Source organism: Nicotiana attenuata, chromosome 6 (genome assembly GCF_001879085.1).
Source record: "Nicotiana attenuata strain UT chromosome 6, NIATTr2, whole genome shotgun sequence".
Taxonomy (NCBI): Eukaryota; Viridiplantae; Streptophyta; class Magnoliopsida; order Solanales; family Solanaceae; genus Nicotiana; species Nicotiana attenuata.
The window spans coordinates 96656135-96665215 of NC_031994.1; positions in this window are offsets into that span (position 1 = coordinate 96656135).

A 9081-nucleotide genomic window follows, 5' to 3' on the forward strand; every position below is an offset into this window, starting at 1 on the left:
TGTTCAGCTGTATTATATGTTATCGAGTTGGTTGGCTCGGGTTCGGAGAGGTTTTGGTAAGGTTTGAGACACTTAGTCTCTTTCGAGAAAGCTTAAGTTGGAAAAGTCAACCGGATGTTGACTTATGTGAAACAGGGCTCGGATGTAAATTTCGATGATTCTGATAGCTTCGGGAGGTGATTTGGGACTTAGGAGTGTGATCAGAACGTGTTTTGGAGGTCCGTAGTAGATTTAGGCTGGAATTGGCGAAATTGGAAGTTTGGCGTTTTCCGGTTGATAGGTGAGATTTTGATATAGGGGTAGGAATGGAATTCCGGGAGTTGCAGTAGGTCCGTTGTGTCATTTGGGACGTGTGTGCAAAATTTCAGGTCATTCGGACGTGGTTTGGTAGACCTTTTGATCAAAAGCAGAATTCGGAAGTTTTAGAGTTCTTAGGCTTGAATCTGATGTGTTTTGGTTGTTTCGATGTTGTTTGAGGTGTTTTGAAGATTGGTATAAGTTTGGATGGTAGTATATGGCTGGTTTGTGCTTTTGGTTGAGGTCCCGAGGGCCTCGGGGTGATTTCGGATGGTTGACAGAAAGTTTGGAATTTGGAAATGGCAGCTGAAGCTAAGTCTGCTGTCATAACTGCACCTGCGGCTAGGGGACCGCAGGTGCGGGCTCGCAGAAGCGCCCAATGGGTCGCAAATGCGGAAGAAGGGCCATGCAGCTGGAACCGCAGAAGCGGCTAAGGAAGCGCACCTGCGGTAGCGCAGGTGCGAGGAAACGATCGCAGATGCGGAACTTGGACGTTAAGTGAAAATCGCAGATGCGGTGTCTTGGGCCGCAGAAGCGGTAGCGCAGAAGCGTATTTTGGGCCGCAGGTGCGAAAAAACCTGGGCCGGAAGGTATAAAAGACTTCCTTCGCAATTTTTGAGTTATTCTTCACCATTTGCATGTAGGTTTGAGCTTGGGGGAGCTTTTTGAAGAGGGATTTCAAGGGGATTGCATAGAGGTAAGGTTTTTGGACCCTAAATTCGTTTCTATGGTGTTATTTCACTGATTTGGCTTGAAAATTAATGGAAATTAAGAGTTAAAAATTAGGAAACTAGGGCTTGAGATTGGAGACCTTTGAGCAAGGGTTTGAGGGGTCATTAGTGGTCGGATTTTAATACTTTTGATATATATGAACTCGTGGGGAGATAAGGAGTCTATTGATGTAAATTTTATCGAATTCCGAGACGTGGGCCCGAGGGTCGGGTTGGACCAATTTCAGGATTTTTGGTATAATTTGATTATTTTCGCATGGGCTTCGTTCCCTTAGCTTATTCTAATGTTATGATTCTGATTTTGGGTAGATTCTGCGCGAGTTGAGGCCGAGGCGAGAGGCAAAGGCGTCGCGGAGTAGTATTTCATCCGGTTTGAGGTAAGTAACCATTGTAAATCTGGAACTGAGGGTATAAAACCCCGGTATTTCGTATTGGTTTGATGAATGAGGTGACGCACATGCTAGGTGACGAGCGTGTGGGCGTGCACCGGTAGGGATTGTGACTTGGTCCGTCCCATAGCGACTATTAAACTGCGTACTTGATTTGAAATCTTATGATATCATGTAATTTAGAGATTGATACTATATTATGGGCTGTATGCCATGTTTTGGGGCCTTGTGCCGACCTGTTGAGACCCTTAGGGGCATTTTTACTGTTTTCCTCACTCTATTTGTTTGAAAGCATATCCTCAGTCATGTTTTACCTGTTTATTGTTTAAACCTGGTTTTTATCACTCTGTTTCTTAAAATATGAAAACTGTTTGGGCTGAGTTCCCTTGATTTTCGCTGTTATGCCCGAGTGGCTATGAGGTTAATGACTGAGAGAGGTTGAGGACCTAATTGCGAGGATTCTATATATATTATGGATCGGGCTGTACGCCGCAGCAATATTATATGTATATATTATGGATCGAGATGCACGCCGCAGCGATATATATATTGGATCGGGATGCGCGCCGCACCGATATGACGCTTGGGCTGTAGGAGCCCCTCCGGAGTCTGTACACCCCCAGTGAGCGTAGTCGACTATAAACTATGGATCGGGCTGCACGCCGCAGCAATTATTATGATTACTACTATTATGAGATATTATTGAGCCTGAGTGCTTAGTGTGAGTACTGTGTGACGAGAGTTGAGTCACGAGTGACCGAGAGGCTTGCCCGAGAGGCTATGTTTATGAGTGATACCTTGCCCGAGGGGCCCATTTATGACATCTTTGCTGATTTCACTCTTCCTTTTATAATGAGCCTCTGTTGAAAAATGCTAAGTAAATGATTTCAAGTATTTCAATTTAAACTGAAGTTTTACGAAGTAACTGGCTTTTAAACTGTTGAGGTTGACTTGATATTCTGTTGTATACTCTTATATATATGATTTTTAACTGCTCGTCACTACACTCAGACCTTATTTACTTTAGTTACTTACTGAGTTGGCGTACTCACGTTACTCCCTGTACCTTGTGTGCAGATTCAGGTGCCCGAGCGGCAGAGTGAGGGTTCTCAACATTTTCGGAGCTTATCGGAGATTGCAAGGTAGCTGCACGGCGTCCGCAGCCCTGCTTTCCTCCTTCCTATCCTTGTTTTTCCGCATTTTTAGACTTATCATATGTTAGACAGTCGGACTGGTTGTAATTAGAGGCTCTAGACTTGTGACACCAGATGGTTGGGCTGTGTTTGGTTTGTTGATATATTGTCTTTTCGCACATTTCAGTGAATTAAATATTTCTCTTGCAAATTTGAAGCTTAATCAGTATTAGCAAAATGGCTTATTAAAAGAAATTTACTGTGGTTAATTGTTTGGGTTGGCTTGCCTAGTATTGTGATAGGCGCCATCACGACCAGGGTATTTGGGGTCGTGACACCCATGTCGCCAATACTTTCATCATATTGGCATTAATATAGATAACAACTGGCCCATGTGTCACAAAGAGGAAGAGTCCATCACTCACATTTTCATTCGATGCCCCATCGTTCAAACCCTATGGGACAATCTAGGAATCAAGGACCTAACCATAACAGCCACTCAACACTGGCTGCTTCACATAAAGAACTTTAGGACAAATTTTAAATCCCCCCACATTGACTGGCAACAGCTCTTTCCCTTCATAACATGGGGGATATGGATTAATAGGAATAAGAACAACACCAACAACATAACTCTCACCCCATCACTCCAAAGAATTCTAAATCACTCTATAGAATTCCACTTCATGACATCAAACAATCAATCCATCCAAACCATCATAACAATTCAAATTAAATTGCATGCCCCCCAAGTATGTTGGATAAAACTTAATATAGACGGAGCGTTGGAAAATTTGAAATGTGGCCTAGGTGGAGTATTCAGGGACAATACAGGAAAATGGATATTAGGTTTCCACAAATTCTATCACGGCCTATTTCCTTTACATATTGAATTGCAGGCACTTCATGAAGGGCTACAGTTGGCACACAGGTTCAATCTATTTCCATTGGAAATAGAAACAGACTCAACAGAGTTGATAAACGCTATTAACAACGGACATGTCATACTAGCTAATCTGATTCACTCTTGCAGTTCATTAATGCGCCAGGAGAAGGGCCTTCTACTTCGACATAACTTCATGCAAGGAAATACAATTGCGGATGCTCTAGCAAAGGAAGAAAAAAATCAAGAAAACAAATATTATTTGCCGGGGAAAACAAAACTATTTGCTGCACCGCGTTTTTGTGTGGAACAAATACTTACCAAAGATATGAGCAGGGAATGAAAATCTTCAAAATAACTACCTATTTCTGTTTCTAATATGCTTAGAACCCTAGGAAACCAAAACATTGCAAGTGATAATAGCTATTTGCATGCAGGATTATCTTACCCCAATGTTACTTCAAGTGACACTATGATATGTAATATGTTAAATGCTACTTAGTAAGTAATATATAAAATCCTATTAGTACTCAAAAAAAACATTAATGCTTTTAACATATATTTGCAAAGAATATGGTTCTATATAGCAAACAAGATGAGGTTCAAAAAATATGTATAGTTTTCCTCTATTGTTATTTTTCATATGGAAAAAGGGTGAAAAATATACCTAACGTATTGAAAATGGCTCAAAAATATCCTTCGTTAACCTTTTGATCTAAAAATACCCTCAACATTTCTTTTTAGCTCAAACATGTCCCTGTACCTAACAAACCAGACCTGGTCAATTTTGACATTTTAAAATAGCCATGTGTCATGTTATAAGCTTGCCACGGTATTTTTACACATTAAAAAATCCACCCATGTCTCTAGAACTCAACCCGCGTTGATCCTCTACCCATATATTAACTCTCGAGCCAGATGATAAACCCTCGATATTTCTTCATTTGGGCTGCTGATTCATTTGGGACATAGCAGTTGAGTTGAAATGAAGCTAGATATACTGTTATGGTGGAAAAAACAGGGAAAAACTTGAGGAGCAAATTTATGACAATCATTGATAATGAAGTCAGTACCATTGCCATTCCACAAAATCAAGGGATTGAATTGAATATTAGCAAGCATTTCATAACCTTTAACACAAATGGATATGCATGCCTTTGCAAATTTTGACTCGAATTCCCAGCTCCAAAACCATGTTGATGAGCACTGCCATGAAATCCTCCATTGCTTCTGTTGTCACCTTGATAATCATGATATCATCTAGCATTAATATGTTTGTTTGAACATCTTCTATCCCTTCACACCATTCTTCACTTCACTAATATCATATCTCATTTTCCCTTTCCTCTGACCGATTCCACGGTTGAGGTTCCAGGGTCCTTGGGTTGGTCTCGGATGGTTAACGGATCAAATTTTGGACTTTGGAAAATACTGAAGAGTGTTGCACTGGTGTAATCGCACCTACAGAGGTCATGGTCACAGATGCGAAGCCGCAGGTGCGAATAGGGAATTGCAGAGGCCTGGAAGGATATGGGTTGGTTGCGCAGAAGCGGCATTTTGGGCGCATCTGCAAAATCGCAGATGCGATGAGTTTGAGCGCAGAAGAGAGAGGCAACGCAGGAGCGTGAAAGAGGTCGCACCTACGTTTGCACAGAAGCGGAGCTTGTTCTGCAGGTACGAAGGTCGGGTCTCCAGTGGTTCACCGCAGAAGTGGGAGATTTGTGGCTTCTGCGACACTGCAGATGCGAGTAAGTTGTCGCATGTGCAAAAAGCCCTGGATAGAATGTAAATGTTGGGTTTCGAGGGTTTTATCATTTCTTGACTTTGCGAACTCGAATTAGGGCGATCTTTTAGAGGGATTTCGAGGGATTTCTTGAGGTAAGTCCTTGTGGTCATTTTTATTCATTAAATTTTTTTCCCCATTGAATTTTCCACCTAGTTCATGTATTTTCGAGGCGTAATTTTGGGAGTTTGAGGCTAGGGATTTGGACAGTTTAATTTGGGGATTTGAATGATGATTTGGTGTTGGATTTTGGTAAATTTAATATGGTTGGACTCGTGGTTGAATGAGCTTCTGAATTTTGTAACTTTTATTGGATTCCGAGACGTGGGCCTGGGGGTCGACTTTTGAGTTGACTTTTTAACTTTTGATTAAGAACTTAGTATTCTCCTATGGAATTGATTCCTTTTGCTCATGTTGATTGTATCGAACTGTTTATGGCTAGATTCGAGGCATTTGGAGGCCAATTTGCGAGGCAAAGGCGTGTTGGAGTAGAGAATTTCACCGTTTGAGGTAAGTAACGCTTCTAAACTTGGTTTTGAGGGTATGAAACTCCGAATTACATGTTATGTGATTGGTGTTGAGGTGACGCCCATGCTAGGTGACGGGCGTGTGGGTGTGCACTGTAAGAATTGTGACTTGGTCGATTTCATGGAACTGTATTGTTGAATAATCTTGTCGTTACACATTTTTTCACCATGTGTTAGAGAAATTGAGCTGCCAGTCATGCTAGAAATCATGTTTAGGCTACATGTTGATACTGTTGGGACCCATAGAGGTCATGTTACATGTTGAATTATTTGCTTAATTTGCCATTTTATACTCAGTCACAACTATTATTTGCATATCATATCTCAGTTTCAGTTGTCCTTATTGATACATCATATCATCATTGTTTGGGCTGATTATCCTAATACTTGCGAGCCTGAGAGATTGGAGAGATGACTAAGTGAGGCCTAGGGCCTGATTGTGAGGATATTTATGGGATCGGGTTGCATGCCGCAACATATTTATTTGACTCATGCCATGATTGCCTTATTATAGCGCTTGGTCTGGAATTGCCCCTCCGGAGTATGCACATCCACAGTAAGCGCAGGTACCTACTGAGTGCGAGTGCCGAGCGATTGGGAGGATGGACTGACTGTGAGGAATAGGTGACTGTGAGGATGGAGTGAATGGGAGGACTGAGCATCTGATACTTTGAGAGTATGCATATGATTTCATTACTGTTTTGTACTTCAGTTGGCATATATAACTGTCATATAGATATTAAGATGTACCATATCTTGTTTCAATTGAACATGACATGATTTAACTGTTTGGGCTTTAACTGTTGAACTTGAAAGAATGCCTATATTTCTGTACTGTAATTCTCTAATTGAATTGTACATGTAAAGCTCGTCACTACTTTTAGCCCAATAGTTAGACTGTTACTTACTGAGTTGGTTGTACACACGCTACACCATGCACTTCGTGTGCAGATCCAGGTGTTTTCAGACATGGTGGTTGCTGATTATCAGAGTAGCTCAGTCATTCGGAGATTTCGAAGTAGCAACCCTGGCATCTGCAGACCTTGACTCTCCTCCCCTATCCCTTGTCGATGCCCCCTTTTTCCAAAGGAAAAATCGGGTTTACGACATTTGGGCGGACAACTCTATTCCTTTTGGGAATTTGGGTTTGAGATTTAGAAGAGTCGCCACCTAATGATTAAGCGCATTAGGACACTAAGAATTTAAAAGAAAGAAGAACCAGAGAATGGGTAAGGGCTTGAAATTATCTCAGGGGGAAGGTGTTAGGCACCCCCCAAGATCCACTAGTGTGGTTCCCGGCCATGCTACAATTGTGACTTTAAAACAAGTAAACATACAAGACAACTTCCACATAACGATTACAAATAGGAATGTATAAATAAACATGCTGAAGTCAGGAAATAGGTGGTTTCATAGTTGTTTAAAAGAATGTATAAGTGCAGAAAAATGAGGATCAAATAACGAGTGCAAACAATCAGACAAAAGAAGTGAAATGGGCGGAAGTTTTAAAAGAAAACAGTGCTGGAAATTCAAATGATTTGAAGCGAAATACAAGGTTTAAAGAGCTGGAAACTGACAGTTAAAGAAAACAATAACGAAAGTACATAAGGAGGGAGGGGGTCCTAGGTTTATAAATAACATGGATCATCCACGCAACACCCGGTAACCAATTATACGCGTGGTGTTATCGCGTGATCATCATATCCATGTCTACCCTTCCCACCCCATTAAGGTATTAAAGCGCGGAATAGTATCGTTACTTATTGCATTCTATTACCCGTCCCGATCCTATCAGTCCCGGAGGCATTGAGACTACTAATCCTAAAGGGGAGGGAGTTGGGGAGCTTTTCAGGAGTTTTAAAAGGATAAAAGTCTAGGCGACGAACAAAAACACACAATCAAATAGGGGAGAAGCAAGCAGCAGTTAAGGCTCAAATAGGCCTCCTCACTTAAAGGCAAATATATAGCATGACTTCAAATACTGGTTATGGTCTGAATTAAATTTAAAAGCGTTAGGACAGGTTGATTTATCACATATTTCTCAGATGAGGAATCCGAATTAGCCTTGTCTGGTTGTAGTTATTAAAGCCGACACAGTTAATTAAAAACCTAATGGTTTGCCTAAGTGAGACCTATAGGCATGATATCTAGCGGAGCGTACTGACTTTAAAGAAAGGATCACTGGTTTTATAGACAAAAGATCTGCAGATTTTAAACGAACTTGTGATTGGTTTTAAACGTATAGATAAAATAGACGAGGCTGATTCGATTGATTATTCCTATAGGCAAGTTATCTAAGCGTTATTGGTTTCAAAATGATTATAGAGGTGCAAGAGTCCTATAGGCATACCAATCAAGCAGAAGGAATCGTCAGGTTACTTAGAAAAAGAGTCTAACATTGAAAGCCTTAGAGTCACAAGCAAAAGGGATTCAAGTTCAGTTGTGGACTCATAGTGAGTCTAAAAGCCTAGGGTCCCAAAGTGGAACCCTAATACCACTTGCCAAAGAAACCCTCAAATCCTAGGGTTTCAAATTGATTCAGACATAGAGGGGAGAAAATAGGTCATTGAAAGAGGCTCAGAAGTCTTTTCCAAAGACTGATGAGAGACAAACACACACGATAGAAAGAACACTGATTCAAGGTCATGAGAATATGTTTGAGAAAACTCGGAATTTAAACAAGTTCAGAAGAAAGAGATGATACGAGTTTTAAACAAAAGTAGATGAAATATGCTTAGCAGGAACACAAACAGAGTTCAGTAAAGTGAACAAAATCAAAGAACTCAACCATAAACACATATAGCAAACAACACGGATTAACATGCGAGTACAGGAATAACAACAAAAAATAAAAGAATCTTGCATAATAGAAAGAGAAACAAAGAGCAACCTCATGCGTAGTAGAAAAGAAAACGTACGAGCCTAACATAGGTGATCACACATAAAGAACAGAAAGAATCAGAAAGATATTTGAAGAAACTTTTCAGAAACCCTAAAATCGAAATTGAACGATTTTGGAAAGGAAATTTGGGGAAAACCTTTAAAATGCCAAGTAAAGCATTTTAGAGATGAGAGGTTTCAAAGGCGGCGGGTCAGGTGAAATGAATTAGGTCAATGGAGGTTTGGGAATTAAAAAAGGAAAGGGGAATTTATGGCCGTTGATCAAAATGATCGACGGCCTGGATCAAAGGGGAGCCGGGTGGGTTTTTAAATTGGGTCAGGGGTCGGGTAATTTAGGTTTAATTTGGGGCGGAATTGGGGTCAATTTAAGGTTAAAATTAAAAGGAAATGAGGCTGTAATCGAAATAGAAATGGGTTAAATGTTAAATAGCCAATTT